The sequence below is a fragment of the Cryptotermes secundus genome, unplaced genomic scaffold (genome assembly GCF_002891405.2).
Source record: "Cryptotermes secundus unplaced genomic scaffold, Csec_1.0 scaffold303, whole genome shotgun sequence".
In the NCBI taxonomy this organism is placed as follows: domain Eukaryota; kingdom Metazoa; phylum Arthropoda; class Insecta; order Blattodea; family Kalotermitidae; genus Cryptotermes; species Cryptotermes secundus.
This window is the reverse complement of record NW_019726229.1, coordinates 1905710-1930952: the sequence shown is the minus strand read 5'-3', so window position 1 is coordinate 1930952 and position 25243 is coordinate 1905710. Positions and strand designations below refer to the sequence as shown.

Sequence of the window (25243 nt, the reverse complement as noted above, 5' to 3'; positions counted from 1 at the left end):
TGAACGTAATTTAGAAAGTGTGTATTGGGCAAGTAACAGGAAACAGATGAAGATAACTGATTACTGTACTCGTATCTAGGTACAGTAAGGCACAACAATTGATGTAATCTACTGTAATTTGGTGAGTAGGCCTACCTTTAATATACAGTATTAGTGCGGTGTGTATTGTCAGTGAAAAGCGCTGTAATATGTCTTTGATATTACACATTTGGGCAATTCCACGTTAATGTTACGTTAGTCTGTACTTAACTACGTATTTCACTAAAAAAATGCACCATTTTAACTCGGTTTTTGGTAGATTTTTACGTGACTAACATAAGGCTACTGTGGAAGTGCCCATTTCGGTTACAACGACATTCGTTTATAACGGCACTATTTTTAGGTCCCTTTGATGACGTTATAACCAAGTTCTACTGTATATGTACAACATGTTTTTACAGCTTGGTACAAAAATTATACTTCCATATCACCTAAAAATCTACTGGCTGGACGACCGAGGGGTCGGAGTTCGAGTCCCGGTGGAGTCAAGAATTTTCACTTCTCCGTGTTGTTGAGACCGGCTCTGGGGTCCACCCAACCTCCTATTCAATGGATACCGGGGGCTCTTTCCCCATGGGTAAAGAGGCCGGGGCGTGAAGCTGACCACTCACCCCCCCCAATTAGTGTCGAGGTCAAGAAAACGTGGGTCTATACATCCATTCCCCTACACGCCTTCATGGCGTAGTGCTTNGTAAAGTTGTAAGATTTGAGGCTTTCACGGCGGTGAGTATGAAGAAAGCAGTCTTCTGGGATTTGGCACCGTGTATATGTGGTGTTAACCGACGTTTCGGAGGAACGTATCGCCCCCATCTTCAGGGTTGAAGAAGTATAGGTAAATCTGCAAGCGACAACACCGTGAGACACGGTCAAGCAGACGTTCCTCCGAAACGTCGGTTAACACCACATATACACGGTGCCAAATCCCAGAAGACTGCTTTCTTCATACTCACCGCCGTGAAAGCCTCAAATCTTACAACTTTACTTTTATTATTTCAAAATGAATTTATTTGAGAGATTATAAATTCCCCAAAAATGGGAGGCTGTAGCGTCTACTTATATGTTTCTATTAACTTTACATTCATTGGATTTCACTCAAGAAACTGTGTCGTGGTTATATACGAGTATGGATAAATACAATACATAGAACGAATGGAAACAGACGCTAAACTCAGAATTGAATGCGTTTATTAACATATTTGATCTACAGTTATGCTTTAGGTATTAAGTTGGAGAGCAGTACACATATATCAATGGGAAAAGTTATCAATTTGGGAACCGTGAACCACTGTAGACAGTCGAAATCTTAAGGGTGTTCTCAACGATCCTGATCACAACAAACGGAGTTTTGTCCTTCAGTCTAACTGCGTTGGGTCTGTTTCTATGCAAAATATTGTTCAGACAAACAAAACAAAATGCAATTGTACGGTGCTGAAATCCTTAGGACAGGATGGTCAGTACCGTTCATAACCAAAACGTCCAGAAAATTGATTCGGGGTAACACCATTGCCAAAAACCTCTTACAGCTTTTAGTACAATAGTAATAGAACAGAATAGAAGATTCGTAGTACTTTCAATTCATCGTAATTTGGAACTGCACAAAAGTCCTTTCTTCACTTAATTCAATTAATGCTTATCAAATTATTCATATTATGTTAATGGAATTTCTCTTTGACCTGGAATTCGGGAATAATGAAACAGTAGTACTGGGATGACCTTCCCACACTGCAGCCGCTAGCAGACACACATACACACACGCACGCACACGAAGTAATTGGTTCACACATGTCGTTCACTTAGGCCCTATAGTCACTAAGCGGTTTACTATAGCAGTAAATAACTAAACTCATAGGTAGGCCGCACACCGGCATGCGTCAAGACATGTAACACTCAAGACACGATGTCTGCGACATGATGCAAAGACAGGAGCACAGTTGAAACGAATGAGATTATGAAAACTGCAGCACACCGGTCTTAGTCAGCATTATGACGTCAGCTACATGACTCAGACCGGTGTGCGGCGGTTTTCATGATCTCATTCTTTTCAACTGTGCTCCTGTCTTTGCGTCATGTCGCAGACATCGTGTCTTGAGTGTTACATGTCTTGACGCATGCGGGTGTGCAGCCTACCTTATTCTGGAATCTTGGGGGGAATAAAGAGTTCCATTACTGAGGGTTTCCGTGGATTTTCTAGTGTAGTACGAGAAAACTTGTCTTCGATCGGTTTACGGAAGCCTCTATTCAAACCCTAAATTAATCGCGGTCTTTTTATAACAATAGTCAATGTGTGACATATTTAGTCTAGACAGAATTTTTAATGACGCGTCAATCAATTAGCAGCTAATAAAGGTTCGGCCACACACAGACTTCCGTACGCTACGTACGCTATGTTCGCTATACGAACAGAAAAACATCTCCCTTTATTGCCAATGTGACTGGCCACACAGACTTCCGTACGCTACGTACGCTATATTCCCTATGTTACCTGCGTCGCAGAGTGTATACAGCGTACGTAGCGTACGTAGCGAACATAGCGTAGCGCTCTGTGTAGCCGAACCTTTAATCGGTTATTCTCAGCGCAAAACTTTACAACAATAGTTTCTGCTGAAGGTTGCTGTCCAGTGGTCAGCGGGTCCAGATTTCAAAACTTAGTCAATAGGCCCTCTGTCCTAGCAGACGGTCACATTCTACAGTTCATTATTCAATGCCGTCTTATTATTTGCCCACTTTTAACCATCTGATTTAGGAAGAAGCGTCGTTAAATAAACCATAAATAAACAAGTAAAACGAAAAATAATACTTATGCATGCGAACACTAATTATTCGATGAGGATTTTTATCTTAAGAAAGATTATCTAAATGGTTTTCTCTCTAGAGTAAAGCATGCAACCATAAGCCCTTCATAGGTAGCTGAATTTACAAATAGGAGGGGAAATGGCTCAGTTCGGACTCCAGCCCTTCTTTTTGGTCGATAATCTTCTTTCAAGGGAAAACTTTATAAAATGAGCAGGAATATATCCGGCTTTTACCACCTAAGGTCTGGTTTGACCATTCCTTAGAACAGACGTTAAAGAATATCGCTTTCTTAACAAATAAGTAGTTAACTGTAATAGTAAGAATGAGGAGCATATGTTTTACAAAATGTCAATCTGGAGTAATTACGAGTGGATTCTATTCCACCTAGAATTACAGACTTGGTCTAGCGTGGGCTTAACATCCACTTCGTCTTCAACCCACAGTTTAATGTAAGTAACAATTGCAAGCCTTCTTGATTTAAGATCCGCTGTTTCTAATCATATTATTTATCGTTTTAGGTTACGTATGCTAAGCATATGCATAATTTTACTCTTGGTTATTTTTAGTTTACTTTCAAACATAAAAAAAATTTTAAGCATAATTGAATACGGTTTGCTTTGCTAAGTTTAACTTCAAAGTCTAGTTGCTTATTTTTAATGCCATGACATTAGGTAGCAGGTTAGGCTAGAATGCGATAGGATCTATTAGGTTAGCTTCTGTAAAACTTGTTTACAACTTCGATTATAATCTTCAAGAAATGCATCCTGTTGTATATTAACTTATATCAATTGTGTGTTTTATCCGTCACAACACAACACTCAACACTTGATATGACTTCGATTATTGTTCAAACTTTTAATTTCAAATCGAGCTCAGTAGAGCTAGGATATTAGGCAGTATGAATTAATCCCGAGAGGACTCGATTTAAAACACGCAAGGCAAGCAGTAAAGGCATGAAACTAAATGCTAGTTCAGTTTCTGTGCGTTTTACACTCCTCTGCTGCTTATACACTAGGATGCAGCGCGCCTTTGAAGCATTGCAAGCCTCACGTGACATGTCTCTTCCCGCTGGTTGAGGTGAAGCTTACTCAAATTACGAGTAGTGTAAGCTGTGTCTTGGTCTGTGGCTGTTAGGTGTTCAGTGACTGTTGTGTTTGTAACGAAATGCTTAATAAAATCGCATCCTTGTGAGACATAAGGAACAAATTGTAGTAAAGAACTGCTGTTAGATAAATACTGCTCCCTTAGAATTAATTATGAAAGAGGAAGAAAAGAAATATTCATGTACGAGTATATTGCTTAACTCGAGAGAAAGAAACTCTGAAGAAACCATTAATTCTTTAAGAATGACGAAAGAAACAAAATGTAAAACTTTAAAGGAATTTCCAAATTCTTAACGTTCGTATGTAAGTTCTTTGTTTGTGGTTCCACCGAAAACGAAAGTGAATTGTGTACTGTAGTGTCCAGTGCAGTCAAATGAGCTGTCAAATGCGGCTAGGTGACCCAGCGGATGTTACTGTCAACTGCAGAATTCTTTCATCTGGAGAACACACATAATCTCATTATCAGTTTGCATCCAAAAATTAGTCTAAGTCATCTTAAAATTCAATATTGATCTCTGTGAACCTGACATGTGAAATTTGGAAGTTGCCTTTCACGGCTTGGATAACAGGCTGCAGAGGCCCGGTATGCACTCGTAAACTGTGATAGAAGTGGAAATAAGTGGCATCCTGTGAAGTGTAATTAGTTCAATTGTTAGTGGCTATCAGTTTCAGAGTGTTCTGATTGTACTTTACAACCAGGAGTAAGCCTCGCGTTTTCCTGCACAAGTTGCATTACGCTTTTACAGAACTGCCTTTGCTACAGTTTAATGCGATAGTAAATGTTCGAAGAGGATTCCGCTCATGTGACTGGTTACTAAGCTCTGGTTTACAATTTGCAGAAACCATTAAGGAGGAGCAACACACTGTCCATTTGTAAGTTAAACACAAAATTTTGTTTCTATATCTTTTAGGTTAAACACACCTTATTAACAATGCATCAACAATGAAAACACGACCATTGAAATTAAAATTAAAATCCAAAGAACCTAGAAAATAGTAATAATTCTATTCAAACCGACGAGAGAATGTTCAACTCGAATGATTACATGCGAAGTGGCGTCTATTGGGGACGCTTCGTGGCGTCAGTACATTAGGTGTATATCATAAGAGTACACATAAGATTTTATAAAACCGAGATTTCATCTGTAATGAAAGGAACTAGGGATATCAATCGACATGAAAATTTTCATCGATATCAGAAAAGTCGATGTCAGTGCCCAGTCGTTCTATAGGTTTAGGACTATTTGAATTCCTCAATTACCCAATGAAATTCTTTAGAAAATGTTATGCATTTTTTTTAGTTTGCGTAAAAAATCTTACATTTAATTTTAGCATTTTAATTTTTATACACAATAGAAAAAGGTCTTGAACATTGCATTTTATACTTTCACTTACAAAAAACAAATCGTAGTGAAAAAAATATTTTTTTTTCATAATATCTAAGTAGTTCGATAAAATATTTATAAGTGGCTACATTCCAATGTTCGGTACTTTGTATAAATAAGAATAAGCTATCGTATTGATTCATCGAACAGCCTGATCAACTTACAGCCCTTTGGAAAACTCATATCTGTGTCGGCTTTGTGTTTGCATGTAATGAAAGAGCTATTTCTTAATATCTGAGATTCGCGTGACACATATTTACAGATACATAAGGGATCGGGCGTGGCATTTCTGAAAGTCTTGTATTACGACTTGACTGCTTCAGAACACACCCCAATCTGCTATGTGTGCTTCTGCGTATGAGAGACGAAGAACCCGGTGTTTCTGAAGCGGAGTGTCGCGACATTTTGAATTCAAATGAATTTATTGCTAAACATTTTAACATTTGTTCAGATTGTGGGCTAATAGTAGTTACTGAGATCTTCTGAAGCTAAGTTTTCTGATCTCCTCATTGTGAATAATACATTTAATTTTTGCCATTGATAGTGTCTTTGTGGATAACAATTTTTATCTTAAACTGCCACTGCATATTTTTCATTCAGAGAAAGTTGAAGGAGAAAGCTCTAGATCGCATTAAGTGGAGGAATTGTTTTGAAAGAGACTGTGGACCTGTCGTCTTGACAGATTACTGATGATGATGATGATGATGATGATGATGAGAGAAAGTTAACGTTTCTTTATATTTTTAAGTTAGTCTCTCGTCAATAACAGCGAAATTTCATGTTTCCTCACGTTTCGTTATAGGCTCAACGTTTCTTCCTATGATTCTTGCTGATCTTTATTCGTTTCTAAAATACAGGGTGTTCATAAAAGAATGGTGGGATTTCATTGCCGTATATCTCCGTCAGTTTTTGCTGATGAAAAGCAAAACGTGTACGGATTCATAACATGGCTCTCAAATTTTCCTCTTTTATATCGCCATTCATTACTGATGAATGAATATCGCGCTCTTTCCCAGTTCCATTTTCGAAAGTTAGGCGGCGTGAAATGTAAGATGGCGACCCAGCAGGAGAAGACCTATTGCGTGCTGCGATTTGAGGTGTCTAAATCCGTCGTTACAGTGAGCCGTGAATTTCGTGTACGTTTTCAGAAGGAGGCTCCACATGAAAACATTCGCAGATGGAACAGGCAGTTTGTAAGGTACGCGGTAGCGTAGTTGGTTGAGGCCCTACTCTACAAGTCAGAAGATCGCGGGTTCAAGTCTCGATAAGGTCATTGAGTTTTTTTTTTTCAATTGACCTAATCCTTCCAGCCGCACTAAGCCCTGGGGTCGACTCAGCCTCTATCAGAAATGAGCACCAGAAATTAATTAAATAATTTTCCTGGGAAGTAAAGCGCGGCCGGCGCGTGACGCTGACAACCTTATCGCCATCTTTGAGCCAGTTTTCTAAATAATGTGGGAGCCTCAACGTCTCACAACCCTATGGGCCTTCACTGCCTGTTACAGGGATAGCTTTACCTTTTTTTTACCGTCAGTTTGTGGACAGTGGATGTCTCTGTAAAGGCAAGAGTTCTGGGCGACCACATGTGCCACATGCAGATGTGGAAAGAGTGAGAGGGACGTATGTCCCCGGACATAACTCCATGTGATTTCTTCATGTGGGGGTACGTGAAGGACATGGTTTATGTACTCCCATTGACCCAATCGCTCCAGGATCCGAAACAGAATCAGTCGTGCTGTGGAGACCATCACGCCTGAAATGCTGCAGCGAGTGTGGCAGGAATTCGACTATCGCATTGATGTGTGCCGGGTAACGAAAGGTGCGCACATAGAGGCACTTTGATGGATGCACATAAAATTTACTTCCGATTGACACATGTTATGATTATGCACGGTAAGAAATACGAAATATATAGGTATCTGAGACCCCACCATTCTTTTAGAAACACCCAGTATTATGTCTGTTACATCTAGTAAAGATTAAAACTACTATAATGCCGGTTGCATAATTAATCGGAAAGGTTACATTCTTTATATAGACCTAAATTATATTCTGTCATTTGGCTTCGACAGATGTGCTCATGCGCAGGAGTAGTCCCTTGGGGAAAATAAATTCTTCGCATCTTCAACCCAATTTTAACATTCTTCAATATCCGTTTACCTTCCCTTTGCTTTCCTTTCTTCGTCTCCATATAGTTAAATAGTTAAGTAAATATCAATGAAATTGTTTCACAGTTGTAGCAGATTTTAAAGAACAGCTTTGCTAAACATAGCAGAACCTGGGTTGGTTAGATCAGTTTTGCATTTCGTTTCCATGAGAATGGCTTGAAAACGACACGGCAACAAATTGACTTTGTGCTTGTTTACATTAGTTGTTATGATGGTTAATGGAATACTTATAAAAATTCAATGGGAAAATTCGACGCTTCACTTCTCTTGCTACGGTTAAAACCGATTCTCCTTCGGTGACCTGTTCTTGCATATGGCAGTTCTTGAGCAGCACCCTGAAGTCACAGTTTCACTGAATTTTCACCATATTTACGCATGTATAGGCCGCACATTTTTTGCCAAAAATTCAAGAGGAAAACTGGGGTGCGGCTTATATTCGAAATATTCGAAATCACACTTCATTTAAAAAAAAATATTCATAATTAGTAATACAGAGTGTAATACTCCTGAAATAATATTCCAAGAAAATTATTTTTTCTATAATTTCTGTCTGAAAATTGTGCTGCGGCCTAAACACGCACGCGGCCTATACACGCACGCGGCCTATACATGCGTAAATACGGTACTTACGAAGTTCTGGGAAGAGAATTGGTGGAATAAACATAATGATATTCAGGAAAGGGGGTATTGATATTTATGAATAACTGAACAATTTCATTCATTTAACTTATTCTCTTATATTTGAAGTTCGTAATTAAGATCATATATTTCAACGCATACTAAATATTTTCGAAGTCAGAAATATTAATTTAGGACATATGGATGACAATATAATATAAATATTTATTGTTGATAAAAATAAATAAAATAATTGTTACTAATCTGTATAAAGATCTCTTCTTGGAGCCTTAAGTTTTATTTTTATGAATATTCCTGGAAGAAACGTGACATGCCTAGCTCCAAAATTGTCCAAGACAAATCACAATATTTGATGAAGTTCATTTGGTAGTATATATATCTCAGAACTGGGCTTATTAAAACTTTTTAATGAAATCTACTAAAAACCCAGGATCTCTCATAATTTTAACGAAATCACAAAATGCTTCTCATAGATGTAAATTACTTGCTATTTATTTGAGTTCAGCACGTTACTCTCTTAATGAAGCCCTGGTAATAGCTTCGAGGTCCGGTCACAGTAGCCGCACGATCTAAGACGTCAACTGTCGCCGGATGCCGGGATCGTGAGTTCAATTCCCAGTCAAGGCATGGATGTCTGTGTATGCGTTTATTCTGTGTTTGTGTTGTCCTGTGTTTAGGTAGAGGCGACGGGCACTCGTCCAAGGAGTCCTACCGTCTGTGAAAAATGATTACGGAACTGAATAAGAGGCCAGTGCCCTGAATGGGCTAGAGGAGCTATTGTATGATACATACATATATCCACATGTTCACTGCTACGACTGCATTATTTATTGTTTTAAGGGTTACTGATGTGTATTTAATTTAACGCCGTTTGTAAACTCTGAGATGAAGGACAGAGCATATGGAGACATTTCTCATATTCTAATCGAGCTAAGTGTTACATTTGCGATTTATAAGATGTGTGTCACATACACACAAAAATGTGTGTAATCGTAAAATAACTTTCCAGCAACTGATGCAAGACGAAATCAGCGTTGTGTGCTATATTGCCAGCAGAGATGTCGCTTATGTAGGTAGGCTATTGGTACGAAGATGGGTGGTAACAAGTGACTTATTTTAAGGCACTGTCCTTTCACACGGCGGGGAAGAACTTACGTAGGAACACGAAAACTACCGAAATTGCCAGGGCTTAGGTCGCAATTCGAGTTGGGTACTTCTATAAGGACATAAAACTCTAATTAAATGTTGAGAACTTGCCCTAACGACTTGCCATTTAGTGGGGAGAGAATAATGCATCGAAAGTCTGAAGTTAAGGTTATGTCAGAAAACACAAACATACCTGAAAGCGAGTTGCGATTGACAGTTTTTTTTATGAAGGAACGAAGCTTTCTGAATTATGTATACCGTCACGGTGAGTGATGAATCGAGGAGGCTGTGAACCGGATTTCCGTGGCCTGTTTAAAGGTTCTACACCACAGGTAGCTGTGATGGAAATCTCAACGAGAATTCCTAGTCTCTGAATAAAATAATCGAAGGTGAAATCCCAAGAACACAAAGGAGACCTTCTACTGAGACGCCGGCTTCTAGTTTAGTTTCTGTGTAAAAGAAATCTCGCTTTAAAGCAGAGGCGTGTCACTGTACGGCTAACATTACCAGAAGACTGACGCAGTTGCATCTGACACGTACGTTACGAGGCTGTACCTGACTCACTTCAGTACGTCAGGATTTACCACTCACAATCACCTCCACACACTTCAGCCAAAGATAAACGACGTTAATGCTTATGACACAGATGATCATGGAGTTACTAAGTACATCTATAACAGCAAAAGCCGATCACAGTGGCCTCGTGGTCTAAAACATGAACTGTCTTCGCTCTCACGAACGCTGGGATCCTGGGTTCGAATCCAACTCAATGTATAGATGTCTGTGTTGTGTGCTTTTATTCTGTGTTTATGTTCTGTGTGTGGGTAGCGGCTTTGCGACAGGCTCATCACTCGTCCAAGGAATCCTAGTGACTGTGCATAGGATCAGAAAACTGGCAAAGGCGGCTAAGGTCCGACAAAGGGTTGTAGAGCCATAATAATAAAATAATAAAAGAAAAATTGCCGGTCAAGGTAGCCGAGCGGTCTAAGGAATGCACTGTCTTCGCTTGCTCGGAAGCCGGGATCGTGGGTTCTAATCATACTCAGGGCATGAATATTTGTGTGCGTTTTACTGTGTTTGTGTACAGGTAGAGGCCTTGCGACGAGCTGATCACCCACCCAAGGAGTCCTACCATATGTCTAAGATCTAGTAAAACCGAAGTGAAACGGAAAGTTTCATGGAGGTAGGTCTAGGTCCAAATGAGGGCTGTAGCGCCAATGAAAAAAAAAAAAGCAAAAATTACACGTACAGAGCAGATTGAAATTCATTGAAAGTCTTGCAATATCTATTTTATTTACGCTGAATTTGTGGGTCTCAGTGATCAAAAGGTGTTCTAAATGAAGTGCAAGGAAAATATAGTATTTTCCCTTTCTCGTGGCGTAACAAGTCGATATTTAATGATACAAGACAGAATGAAAGAAAGAAGTATAAAACAACAACTCTACAAGCGAATATAAAATGAATATAAAAGGTAATCATTTAGTTCACATGCGCAGTCTGGTAGGTTCAGCTTCTTTTCCTGTTCGCAGGTTGGTGATGTGTTTACACGTTTCCATGCATTACGGTCTCTATAGAATTGTCACAGATAAAGTCTTCATCACGTAGGGTATATACGTATTTTCCGCATTGTAATTTTTTGGCCATTTTTCCAGAACGTTGCTAAAACTTGGCGAAAATTAAAACTAAATTGTTATTGAAAAGGATGCCCCCTGTGAATTCTACCATTAACCCGTGCAACACGATACTAAAATGAAATATTATAAATATCAACGGGCCTAATAATTGAGAAGATATTCAGAAACTCTGAAAGAATGAAAGAAGTTATAATAAAAAAGTCCCCTAAATATGTCTTGCCTATTGAAAAACTGAACGTAATTCAGGAAAGAATTATATTATATATTGAGACCTTTTGTTGACGTCACGAATGATTGTATCCCCAAGTAAATCAGCTTTGCCTGCGGAATTACTCTGTCAGTTTCAACAATTTTCAATTACTTCCGAGGAAAACCACAAATGAGAGTGAGAAAATAAAGCCATGTGTGGCAGCCAAATCGATCTTTCTCCGGTCCAAAAGTTGGTCGTTGACCATTGGACAATTCTTATTAAGATTCGTTATTGGAGATTTTATTAAGATTTGCCGGGCGATTCCAATTCTCAGACCTTATTGATTTACAAGGAAGGCTACTCCACCTAGCTCCATTGAGCCGATGGCTTCTTCAGAAGTTGCCAGTCGCTCAGCTGCTTAAGAATGTTCAAGCATTTCTGGAACTCGAAAGTTCATTATCGTGTTAACAAGAGCCCTCCACTGGTCCCTATCTTACCAGATCAATCCAGTCACAGATCCATTATAATATTATCCTTCCATCTGCTTTTATGTCTTCGCAGTGGTCACTTTCCTTCTGACTTTCTCACTGAAATTCTACGTGCCTTCCCCTTATACGTATCTCCACGTTATGAAGTTCCCCATAATGTAATTTTCTCCAACCTATTATTCCGTTCATTCTTGGCTCAAATATTTTGCTCATCATCCTGTTCTCAAATACCTTACATGTGTGTTATTCTCTTAAAGTCAGAAATCATGTTTTACACCATATAAAACTACAGGAAAATCAGAATTCTGTATAATTTAATTTTTACGTTTTTAGACAGCAGACGAGAAGACAACTTCTGAATCGATAAATAACAAGCACTACTCGAATTCAATCAGCTCTTAATTTCCACACGAATCAAATTTTGATTTCTTACTGCTTTTACCAAATATGTGAATAAGTGGAAAATTCATTCTATACTCTTACATTAAACTGGGCTATATTATAGATCACTTGAACAGAAAACCGGGATTTTCAAACTGATTTTAGTGGTATTTCAATATCGAATTATAAGAAAGATTTCCCGACATTTTAGGCCCAGAAACTATGTGACAGAGAGACAGACAAATGGGCACGTATGTCCTTCACACGAGGCCTTATTTTCTCGTATTCATGTTACATGTGATAAAGCACTGCGATAGTGGAAATTCTATGTCGAGATTTTGGCCGGCTTACGCGTTTTCAATCCTCGCCTCTCCTGAATATAGACCGGCTCTGTCTGTATGCTTGGACGCTCTCTTCGCTAGCTCCTATAGAGCTGGACTGACGCTACTCATATTTGGTATTCAGGAGTCTCTCCTTCAGAGATCGGCGAGCGGTGAGCATGAGCATTCCAGTTCCAAAAATAGCTGACCTTCAGATGAGCTTCAAAATGCAAAATTACGATTCTCTCGAAGAAAGCTGTAACGATTTTGATTATATTTTCAGTGATTTATGAAGACTATATCCCTAAATAAAACTGTGGATGAGTAATAAAAGTGGCCAAAAACGCGAAATGCTCTTTTTGTCGAAATACGTACGGTTTCCGTTGTTGCTTGGTATTCAGTAATAAACGGTGTTATCACACACTCATGGAGCTGAGCCATTCTTGAGAAGCCGGCAATTGTGCAGCTGCTCAAGAACTTTCTAGCATTTTATTGGAACCTGAAGATTCATTACCGTGTTCACAAGAGCCCTCCAATGGTCCATATGCTAAGCCAGATAATCCAATCCATACCATTCTATCCCATCCTATCTCTCTAAGATCCATTTTAATATTGTCCATCCACCTACTCCACGGTCTTCCAAGTGGTCTCTTTCCTTCTGACTTTCCTGCCAATATCCTATATGCGTTCATCTTCTCCTCCATTCGTGCTATATGCCCTGCCCTTGACTTGATCATTCTAATTATACTTGGAGAAGAGTACAAGTTATGAAGCTCCTCATTATGCAGTTTTCCCCAACCTCCTGTCACTTCATCCTTCTTCGGTCCAAATATTCTCCTCAACACCCTGTTCTCAAACACCCTCAGCCTGTGTTCCTCCCTTAATGTCAGAGACAAAGTTTCACACCAATACAGAACCACAGGCAAAATTATAGTTTTATATATAATATAAGGTGTCTCCACTTTATCGTGCTGACGGGGTTTGAGTATGCCAAGGACCCTGAGAGCTTTACCAGAGGTAGCGTAGCTACTGGCAGGGCCTCCCTTGCTGGACAGGTCAAAGGGTAGGCATCAGACGAAGAGAGACACCAAAAACCAAAAACTGATGCCGGAAGCAGCGTCATCAGCAGCAACTTGAAGCACAGAGCAAATGATGCTCGAGATGGTTCAAGTTCGTATAACAACAGGCGTGACCAGAGTGGTTTGAACGGCTGTTGTACTGCGATGTGGAAAGCAAATGGAAAAACTACCACATTATCACTTTTCCTGGATAGTCTCTTTCCATAAACAGAGATACCATGTATGCGAGATGTTTCCCCAGAGGAAGAAGACGTAAGAAGATGCTGGATGACCTTGGGGACAGAAGAGGATATTCTCATCTGAAGGAGAAAGCTCTAGATCGCATTAAGTGGAGGAACTGTTTTGGAAGATACTGTGGACCTGTCGTCTGACAGATTACTTATGAATGAATAAATATTGTTATACTTAATAATAATCCGTTCTTTTTCAAGGAAACGTAGTCACATTCATTCGTGCATGAGAAGATATATGCACCGTCTTTGCACCTAAGGTAAAGTGAGGTAAATTTGCCCGTAGAGGTATAGCTCCACCATTCTTGACCAGCGCACTAGGTGGAAATGAGTCAGCTCCACCCCTCAGCCGCTTTACTTCAGGGGAAATCTCTCCGGTACCTATTGGATAGGAGGCTGGACGCTGTGGAAAAGAGAGAAATCTTGCCTCTGCCTGGAATTGAACCCCGGCCGTCTAGCCCTTAGGACTGTTAATACATTCTCAGTGATAATGCTGAAACCAGACACCAAAGCGAAACAAATGAAGCAACTGAGTAAAATTTAAGTCAACTTCAGAAGCGTGTGGTCTTCTTCTCTCGCGGCCACCAAATCTTGCTGGCACTTGTCGTGAAACGGAGTACATTTCAAGGGGGTATTTTTCTTTAATTTAAAATATGTAGAATTCAGGACGCGCAGCCTATAAGGTCGGTACGAAAGGTAGGTCAGTTGTGCTGTAGGAATATAGAATCTTTCATGAAATGCAGGTTTCCCTATAGTGGACCAAATATCATCAAGTGTGGGACGCAGTGAACCGATGGGAACCATTGAAGCATTGCGAAGTAGCTATGTTAAATACCGAACAAATAAAAAGGTAAACACAATCTTCAGAAAGTTTGTAAGAATTAAGCAATTGTCCCATCATTATTGTTCTTAAAGATGTTTCAGACAAAATAAGATTCTGAAATTACATCGACCTCTAAAATGATATGTCCCTATTAAGACTAATCAAAAATATCCATTAAGTGACATGGGACCAGTTCTTGATATTGATGTTAAAAGCAATTCGCGTTACTTTGCAACATCAAACTCAAAAAACTTCTTGATACATTCTTGCACTAGTACCACTGAAACGTATGTTCAGAATAAATTTACATTAATATTAAATTTTCATGAGAGAAATATGAAGATTGTCTTTAATAAAATATTGCAATGCATCGGCGACACTACCAGTGTGTGTGTGTGTTTTGTGTGTGTGTATGTGTGTGTCTGTGTGTGTGAGAGAGAGAGAGAGTTGGTCATTGAACAAGCTATACAGAGATTAATATCTATAACAAAGGGAAGCCTACAATAAAATGACATGCAGCTTAGTAGATCACAAATGGAGCTTCCAATTTTTAAGGGCACTATATATAAAGTCGTGTCTGTGTTTGCATGACATACGGAATATTTCAGGGATAATGCTATAGGTTAATCTGTATTGTAGCATGAAATCTACTTCCTGCTATAAAATGTTAATGTTTTTCCACTACAAAAAAGGAAAAGAAAGAAAAAATTCGAACTTGGGACCTCCGGATAGAAACAGGAGTGACAGCCACTCACTTTTGACATTGTATGAACCGAGCAGAGGTATTAACCCTTCGCAAGTAGAAGAAGAAGCAACTATGCTCTCCACTTACGAAGAGTAATACCTCAGCTTTTGATGCACAGAAATTCTTAGAAGTTATGTCGTACTTCCTCCAAATTTGTGACGTGTCATTAGAAAAGTTATGGCAACTATCTTCAAATATGCTGAACTCGTCTACATTGAAACCTTTATTTATTCAGTTCTATGATAATTTGGCTCTCGTGTATATTGTATCGTATACCGTCATAACAGCGTCTGCAATAGAATGGCGTTTCGCACTTTAAAGACTACTGAGCGAAGTAACTCTAAGCATTAAACATAGTTGGAAAGAACATATTATCTCATTGAGGCGTTTAAAAAATGAAACCACTGAGGGGACATATTGCTTCTTAATCTACGCTCTGAATCCCTTTGCTCTCCATCTTTCGACTGCATGAATTTCATGCTGCTGTTCCTACGAGGAAATTGCTTTTTTATCAAGTGCGCGAATACCTCTTACTGAGGTGAAGGTTCTTAAAAATTCCATCTTCTTCTTTCTTTCTTTCTTTCTTTAGAATAGTAAGACACGGGCATGAAAAACCATCCCTAAATTATCTCAGGTGTAGCCCTGAGTGAGATTCGAACCCACGATCCCGGCTTCCGGGCGAACGAAGACAGTGCATGCCTTAGACCGCTCGACTACCGTGACCGACTAGAGATCTTGGACCCCTGAATTAAATGCGAAGATACCAGCTGAATCTGATTAATCCTCCATATATTATCCTGATGATATACATATCCGTAAATTAAAAGTTTCTTTCCATGTTGAGTGTATTGATGTTATGAAGAGAAAATTGTGGAAGTTAAATTGTTACAGCGTTAGCATGTACAAAACAGAAAACAAAATTCATTGTTTTCATCCTCGGCAGGTTTAATATACTCTTATGGGTTTAACTAATAATAACTCCGTGGCCTGTAGTCCGCAAGTGAACTATACCAACAGAGCGACCGCTTCTTATCGGCGAAGTTAGTACCAACTTTAGCTGTTAGAGGGTGTCGCGTGGTCAGCGCAATCAATCCCCACGGCTGTTAATCTCGGTTTTCTAGACCGGAGCCGCTATTTCCTTGAAATAGGTCCTCAATTATCCTCACAAGGCTGAGTAAACCCCGTTCCAGACCCACTACTTCTCAGAAAATCTGGAAGCACCGGGAATGGAACACGGATCTCTGGATCCGTATCCAGGAACTCTGATCACTACACCAGGAGGCGGTCCGTATATGGGTTTACTCTTTTATACACATATATACACGCGGTTTTATATAAATATTAGTTTATTTTTCAATATATTTCCTGACTTTTATGGAACTCTTGAATATGCATTGCAGCGTGTACAGGAGACTATCACAGGACCGATCTTAACACTAGCCAGTGAACCTCGGCATGCTTAGTGGAAAAGATATAGCTAGAAGACCGACTCTGATGCTATATCACATGTCAATGAAACCCAGAAAACCCGGGTTCAGTGCAGTACAGCCCATGTGGGATACGTGGTGGGAAAAATGAAACAGACGGGTTTATCTCAAGTAATCCTGATTCTCTTGCCAGTAATGATTGTATCACTGCTCTGTTGTCCCTTCTTGCAGCCGGGATTGGTACATTGAGTCTACTTCTGGCCTCATTATCAAGAAACTGAGATTCTCTCCCGCCGCAAAAATAAAATAAATTACTCATGAACTGTGAAAATAGTTTATTGTGTCGCAACTGTTTCGTTATTTCCGGATACAGCCTATCGTAAACAAACCCGGATTTCATTTGCAGTTTATGATTAAGAAACAAATTTCTCACCAAACGCATTCACATTTTTCTGTTCAATCCAATTCATAACAAATTAATATTATTAAAAATATTGTCGTCAAAATTATATACTACTATAGTCAATAAGTTCGTGGACTGGCCGCAAGCGTCATTGCAGTTCACTACAGCGGATGGGTTGAGGCACGATACGATGCCCTGTCAGTTCATCTCTCGTCACAGCAAGAGGAAGTTGTGTGCAAACAGTGTAAGCAGAACTACGGCCTCTGTTGTGAACTGCAGTTAAATAAGGGTGGCGGAAATCGAACATATGGCTGTTTGAACAATTGGTAAACATCAAGTTCTGCCAGAAACTAGGCAAATCCCGTAACGATACGTTTAGCACGATGAAGCAATTGTACGGCGAAGAAGCTTTGGGCAGCAGTGCGGCAAGTGTAACTGGCAAGGCAACAGGTCACCGTTTTGCCATACCCTCAGTACTCACCTGATCTCGCACCCTGCGATTTCTTGCTCTTTCATCGCTTGAAAGCGGTCGTAGATTTCAGTCATCTGAGGAGGTGGTCATTGCCACAAGAGACTCCGTACGGGAATTTCCTGCCAGTATGTTTCAGCAGTGTTTTCGGCCCCTATATCAACATTGGCAGACTTGCATAGCGGTCAAATGGAACTATTTTGAGGGCCCATATGGATCTGTGTAAGTGTATGTGAATATCTTGTAATAAGATGCGATAAAACCACATTCCACGCACTTAATGACTGTACCACGTATACCAAAAAACCAAAGTCCGTGGTTTTAGTCGGCAAGCGAACTGGCGGTCTAGTTTTCAGAGTTCCTGGCTACAGATCAAGAGGTCCTGGATTCGATTCCTTGCGCTACCAGTTTTTCTGAGAAGTAGTAGTTCTGGAACAGAATTCACTCAGCCTCATGAGGATAATTGAGGAGCCATTTCAAGGAAATAGTCGGTCCGGTCTAGAAAACCGAAATTAACGGCCTTGGGGATTCATTACGCTGACCACGCGACACCCTCTATCCACAGAAGTTGGCACTAACTTCGCCCACAAGCGGCGGTCGCTCGTTCGGTCAAAATTATACATATGTGAAGATTAAATAAAACTTCGTTAAAATAAATTAATAAAATTGCTGTATGTTTCTTCACTGAACCTTTTAGTTCAACCTGAAACGCATTTGATTTAAATAGGGATTCGTATCGTGTATTGGCCGGTTGAGAGCCATCTTGAGGGCTTGTTGATTTAAGTCAGTAAGTTCCAGGTTAGTGGACCGATAAATGACTATTCCCACGTCCCACTGACAGGCCTGACATCCTCTCTCATCTTTCTTGACTTTAAATAAGCTCACTTGTTGACAGAAAGTCTGTAAATAGTCTGCTCATACTAACCACTTAAACACTGTGTGGAAAATATCATTCTGGTGAAGAGAATTGAATGATAAAAATAAAATGCTTAGACTTGTCTCCGTTTCCAGTGTAAAATTGAGATCTCATATTTTAGTTTGAGTCCTCATAAGAAATATATTTTCATTTGTAATAAACCAAATATTTCGCTCAAATCATGTTAACAACCTGGATTACCTTCTTCATGACGGTAAATATGAAATTTCAATCTATGGCAGTGATCGTTATGCCTAGAACTTTTAACGGTCAGTGGGATAGAGGGTTCGAATCCAATTCTAGGATTCAGTTTAGGTTGATGTCCCTGTCTTTTTCTAATATGCAAGAGCACACCATAAGTTAAACCAGATTCTTAAGTTAATTAGACATAATTTTGTATATGTTGTAGTGTAAATGAATATTTAAGAAGGAAAAATAACTAAAATTGATAGTTTTAATTATGAGTTAGGATATGCAGGTTTCCGGCGATGCTTTGTGTTGTATAGTAACTTCACTTCTATTCAAACATAATACACAAATAAATGATAAATTCGTTGTCTCCTTTCATTTTTGTTAGAATTTTGTTCTGTTTGTCGTACGGTGCTCCAATTTAAGGTTACTCCCCTGAGTTACTAAGCAAACATCAGATTGTAAAGTTGGGCTGAAGCGTTTCGCAGAGCCCCGGACACGTCTTTTGTTTTCCCTATCTGATTACAAGCGAAGTGATTTCCTGAAGAAAGGGAGCGTTACTCAGTTGGTGTGCATTACATCGAAAAAATGTTGAGATAAAATACATATGAGTCATATTCCATATGCCGGATTCTTACATGCTCTCTGACATTAAGGGAGGAACATAGACTGAGGGTGTTCGAGAACAGGGCGCTGAGGAAGAATATTTCTGCGCAATAGAAATGAGGTGACGGGACGTTGGAGAAAACTACATAATGAGGAGCTTCATAACTTGTACAGTTCGCCAGGCATAATTAGAATGATCGAATCAAGAAGGATGAGATGGACAGGGAATGTAGCATGCATAAGGGAGAAGAGGAATGCAAATAAGATATTGGTGGGAAATCCGGAAGAAAGAATACTGGGAAGACCAAGACGTAGGTGAGCGGACAATATTAAAATGGATCTTAGATATGATAGGACGGTATGGATTGGATTGATCTAGCTCAGGGTATTGACTGGTGGAGGGTTCTTGTGAACACTGTAATGAACCTTCGGGTTCCATAAAATGCTGGGAAGTTCTTGAGTAGCTGCACAATAGGCAGCTTCTCAAGAAGAGCTCAGCTCCATGAGTGAGTCAGTGAGTGAATGAATGAATGAGGGTTCTGTGTTACAGGTTTTAGTCATTTTCTTAGATAGGTTCACATAAGTGCCGATCTGTGAAGTTTTACTCCCACCAAAGCTCGATTCACACAGTTCGTGTAATTTTAAACGTTTTGTAATGTACATGGACCTATTTAGCACGCATTATCATTTAAACCTCGCTCAACGTTCGTGTTTTATTGATGCTTGCGATATGTAGCACAAACACGACACGAATACAGTTAAATTAGAGACAAGTAGAATTTTAGGTTCTCGCAACAGTGGTTATGAAGATTTCCGCTTTCTGGGATACAAATGAGGTTAGTTCATTGAAAGTTAACTGATGTTTCGGATGGACATATCCCCTCTATATCCATGGTCATAGAAGAAGCGCAGCTAGAAACTAGCGTATGCTACTTCCCTGAAGATGGACGCGACATATTCCTTGTTAACTTCCAAAGGACTACACGGCGTTACATCTCAGAAAACAGAATTCTTCAGATTAGAGATGAGTTTACATAATAATAATAATAATAATAATAATAACAACAAACGGGTACAGTTACCAGAGGGCTGAGGAAACATTTGGAACTAATTCCTGGTAAACACTCCATAGATTCACTGCAAAAAACAGCTATCCTGGGAACATCACACATACTACGGAAAGTGCTACAGTGCGAAGCTTGAAGCCTGAGTGGTGAGGTGCATCACTGGTCCAAGCAAAGGAATACCAGGAAATAAACCTGTGACAAGAGATGATGATGATGATAATAATAATAATAATAATAATAATAATAATAATAATAATAATAATAACTTTTGTTGAAATGCTGGCTTTTTTCACAAAATACCACAAATTTATTCTAAGTTAAACATTTTTCATAATCTGTCAGGGAATTTGAGTTTCTATTTACGGTTACTGGTCCTAACACAACTCAGTCTAGTCACAGCAATATAAAGTTACCGGACACTTAATTTCAACAAAGTAAACTAACAGAGCGCCGTTAATTAAATAATTTTTTTTAGATACATAAGCTCGTGAAAGCAGCAGAACATTTTGAATCGTTTACTTTTCTTTGATATTTGCTTATAAATAATGCACCTAACACCCACACCATAATGTTTGCGAACAAAGAATTCATGACTGACTTGTAACCTAAATTAAAGAATATTCGGCGTTATAGGCCAATAAATTAAGTAATTGTCTCCGAGAATTTGAATTAACACGTATATATATGATCGCGCACGTAATTAGGCTAACTAATTCAGGGTAGTTCGTACTGATAAGCTGACAGTAGTTCACGTGTTCAAGATATTAAGATTCACACCGTTGTGGGAACTGCCCACATTCAAGCAATGAAGCTCGCGTTGTCACACTTGCTTGAATGTGGGCAGTTCCCACATCAGCCCTTCATTGGACCCTGTTCATAGCCATTAGAATCCGCTTCACAACTCCCACCCTCTTTCTGTAAAATTCAATTAAATTTATGTGTGAATATTGGAATTTTCATAATAAACTTTGCATAACTTTAATTGTTTCTTGCATCCTATTGTGTATATAATCAATATTATAGTCAATTTTACCGACCACACAACATATTTTTATTATTATTACACTACATGTTTCGACCTCAAGAGGTCATCCTCAGGTGTACGAACACAGCTGTATAATTACACGCAATCACATTCGTCTTTTCAATTATTCGATCCTGTATCTTGTTCAGTCCCACGCTCAATAATATATCAGCGAGACCTCCAAAAAGTGAAAGTGCAATCAATATAATAAAATTGAACTTTAATTCATGAACTTTTTAACCAATAATATAATTAAAACTAGTTAAAGTGAACTTGACGCAGTGATGAGCGTAAGTAGGAAGTGACTGAATAACAAGTGAAAGTGAAAGCATAACTAGTGATCTGAATTGAAATTCGATTCACAAATTTTAAATTTTAAATTTTGACATTTAGAATAATATTTTAACTTGTGTTTTGTGAGAGGAGCTTGATATATTATTGAGCGTGGGCCTGAATAAAATACAGGATCGAATAAGTGAAAAGACGAATGTGATTGCGTGTAATTATATAGCTGTGTTCGTACACCTGAGGATGACCTCTTGAGGTCGAAACATGTAGTGTAATAATAATAATAAAAATATGTTGTGTGGACGGTAAAATTGACTCTAATATTGAACCTTTGCATATTTGCCATCTCCCCATGCACACTACACTCATAGCCAATCATCTGAATAATACTCGGTAAGAGTACTAACTGGCGTGCACTGTCTTCGCTCGCTCGGAAGCCGGGATTGTGGGTTCGAATCCCACTCAGGGCATGGATGTTTGTGTGCGTTTTTCTGTGTTTGTGTACAGGTAGAGGCCTTGCGACGAGCTGATCACCCTCCCAAGGAGTCCTACCGAATGTCTAAGATCTAGAAAAACCGAAGTGAACGGAGAAGTTCATGGAGGTAGGCCTAGGCCCACTGGGGCTGTAGTGCCAAGGAAAAAGAAAAAAAAGAGTACTAATTACAAAGTTCTTCAAGCAGTATTCTTCGTTCTCGTGTCCCTGGCTAACGTCCAAATATTCTCCCGAGCCTCATGTTCCCCAGACACTCTCAGATGCGACATTCCCTTGTGTCCTGATACAAGGTATGGCGTCTGTATTGATTGTAGTGGTCAAGATGTTGCGGCCATCTTGGCTTTACACCGAGCGTCGCATCAATCATCAACATTCCTGTTTTATCTTGAAGAAATCCAAGGTTCGCTTCCCGGTTCGGAGACCAGCAAAACTTGAATAAGGGTTTTCGTGGTTCTTCTTAGTCACTTCATGAATATTCTTTTTATTTCAATGGTTCTTCCCGCCCATTCAAGTCATTGTCCTCTTATTCAATTCAGCAATCATTTTTCACAGAAGGTAGGACACCTCGGACGAGTGATCAACTCGTCGCAAGGCCGCTACCTAAACACAGGACAACACAAACACAGAATAAACACATTCACACACCAAACATCAATGCCTTAATTGGTATTCGAACCCACGATCTCAGCCTCCGAGCGAGCGAAGACAGTTCATGCCTTAGACCGCGCGGCTACTGTGGCCGGCGAATATCCCTGGTTCATCATCATCATCAGTAATCTGTCAAGACGACAGGTCCACAGTCTCTTCCAAAACAATTCCTCCACTTAATGCGATCTAGAGCTTTCTCCTTCAAATGACAGTATCCTCTTCTGTCCCCAAGGTCATCCAGCATCTTCTTACGTCTTCTTCCTCGTCTTCTTGTCACTTCTATCCGCCCCTCTATCTTTCCTTCGATAGCTTCTTTTAGAAGGCAGTTTCTGCGTAAAACATGACCAATCCAATTAGCCTTCCGTTTTCTTATTTCGTGTAGGATATTCCTCTGCTCACTGACTCTAATTAACACTTCTTCATTTCTCACATAATCGGTCCAACTGATCTTCTCCATTCTTCTCCAACACCACATTTCGAAACTTTCCAGATGTTTCTGATCTACTACTCTAAGTGTCCATGTTTCAGCCCCGTACAGAGCTATGCTCCAAATGTAGCATTTCCCTAGTTTCTTCCTCAAATCCCTGGTTACTATACAAAATTAGAAGATAACCGCTTCCTTTCCTCAACCTCTCCAATTAATTAGGCTACTTAATATAAAGGAGTTTAATATCCGAAAATAGTGTTGTTAGAAACTCAGGATAACATAAAATAGATCAAGAATGTATACATGAATAAATAATATGACGACATTTTTTCCGTAGGGCAGTATTTTGCGGTTTTCTTACTCTGTTATGCCTAAAAATGCACATATGTGTAGGTAGTACAATGACACCCTTTTAGATTACGTCTTCAGACTAGTAAAGCATCTTCTAAAAGAAAATGCACGATGGATTGAGAGTAAAGTATTTTAACAAACCAGTATAATTCATAGAGTGTTCCAGCAATATTTAAAAACATTTCTATTTCAAAATTTTACTTCGAATACACGCGTTAAGCGCTGTCGCACAATTACGACTTGAACTATGTCCAATCATAGGCTTAAACATGGACACGCCATTATTGCCTCTCCCTATTGTGACAATTTTGGAGCCAACTGGTAAATCGCACGATGAGCCAGAGGGAAGTGACGTGTACTGACCGGTACTGACAGAAGTAGAGCTCTCTAATCAAACAACGAGATGCAGTAAGGCAGCTCCTCTGCTGGAACACGGTCATAACGTCTTATCTTCGGAGAAGGGCAGTCATATATAGCGCTCTTTATCCGTAACTGAGCACACTGATCGCTGCTTGCTTGCCCTTGAAGATGGAAACACTATGTTCCTCCAAAATGACTGCAAAATCCTACCGGATAACACGGTATTCCAGAAGACACTAACTTTCGTGAGAGCCTCAAGTCACACATGTCAAGTGTTGCACCCATCACTCGCCCGAGGTTTCCATAACATAAACGTTTTATTGTTCAGTGCCCCCTCTGAAGGTAAAAATCGTCTTTCTGGCAGTAGCACTTCAGCTGCTAATGTAAGTCGTGGGAACGTTGACGTATTTCGAACCAAAATTGTTTCTCTTAATTGCATTTCAGTGGTAAATTTATAATTAATATAATATCAATTGTATTGTAACGTGTCGGCAATCCAGAAGAGGCACTTCTATGGAAACGCCAGAATAGACCGTTGCATAGGAAACGACAATCGCCCTATTGTAGTTCCAACACCGAATCTCCACGGTTACGACGAATACGCGAAGCGTTCCCACAGAGACAACGCGATAACAATGGGTCATTGCGTAGGAAACGCGGAACCGACAAAGCAACGTTCCCACCGCTATAACAGAGGGTTCGTTGCATAGCAGCGACCAAGGTTATACAGCGGGGTTGAATGCATTCGACAGTCAGTCCTGGAATAGCCATCTTAGAAGTCAGTCTTCATCGAGCCACCTAAGAAGTCAGTCGCTCTCTCCAGCCTTCGAAGAAGGGAGTCTTGGAACAACCGCCAGGGAAGACAGTCGAGTATCGGCCGAGACATTGTGTAGACTAATAATTGTAAAGCGTGTGATTGTGCAAGTGAAGAACAATAAAGGTTCTACGGAATTCGAGAACGGCGTGAATTTATTTGTAGCGTGACACACAAAACACGCTGCATTGGTGTCAGAAGTGTTTTACAAACTTTAACACGCGTCCTACAACAACAACAACAACAACAACAACAACAAAATGGAAATGCAGCAGATGATGGAACTCCTGCTAAAGAAAATCAGCGCTGGTCAAGAAAAAACAGACGAGATGCTGAAAGAATTCAGAGCCACGGAGGCCAAGACGGAGGCCAATAGAAAAGCTGACACGGAGGAAAGGAAGGCTGAGAAGAAAGAATTACTGGCCTTAATGGAGGCCAACCAAATAAAGGTGGACGCCAGACACGAAGAAATATTGGGCATAAGAGAAGAGATTAAAACCAACCAAATCATAACAGATACAAAGCTCGAAGAACTTGCGGAGAGAATAGAAAAGACACAAATCGAGCTAAATACAGCAGAAATGCACCACGACGCGAT

General features: G+C 39.7%; 1 protein-coding gene across 7 annotated transcripts in view; it reads left to right on the top strand.

Annotated features, from left to right (window-relative positions):
• The window catches only part of LOC111864021 (diuretic hormone receptor), a 529565-nt gene that overhangs the window by 57315 nt on the left and 447007 nt on the right, over positions 1-25243 (top strand). The window contains exon 1 of one of the 7 annotated variants that reach the window (XM_033751293.1): positions 3954-4808. The exons of the other annotated variants lie outside the window; for them this stretch is intronic. The gene's annotated coding sequence lies outside the window, so the exon portion shown is untranslated. Of the gene's footprint in view, positions 1-3953; positions 4809-25243 lie in introns of those variants that run through there. 7 annotated transcript variants of the gene reach the window in all.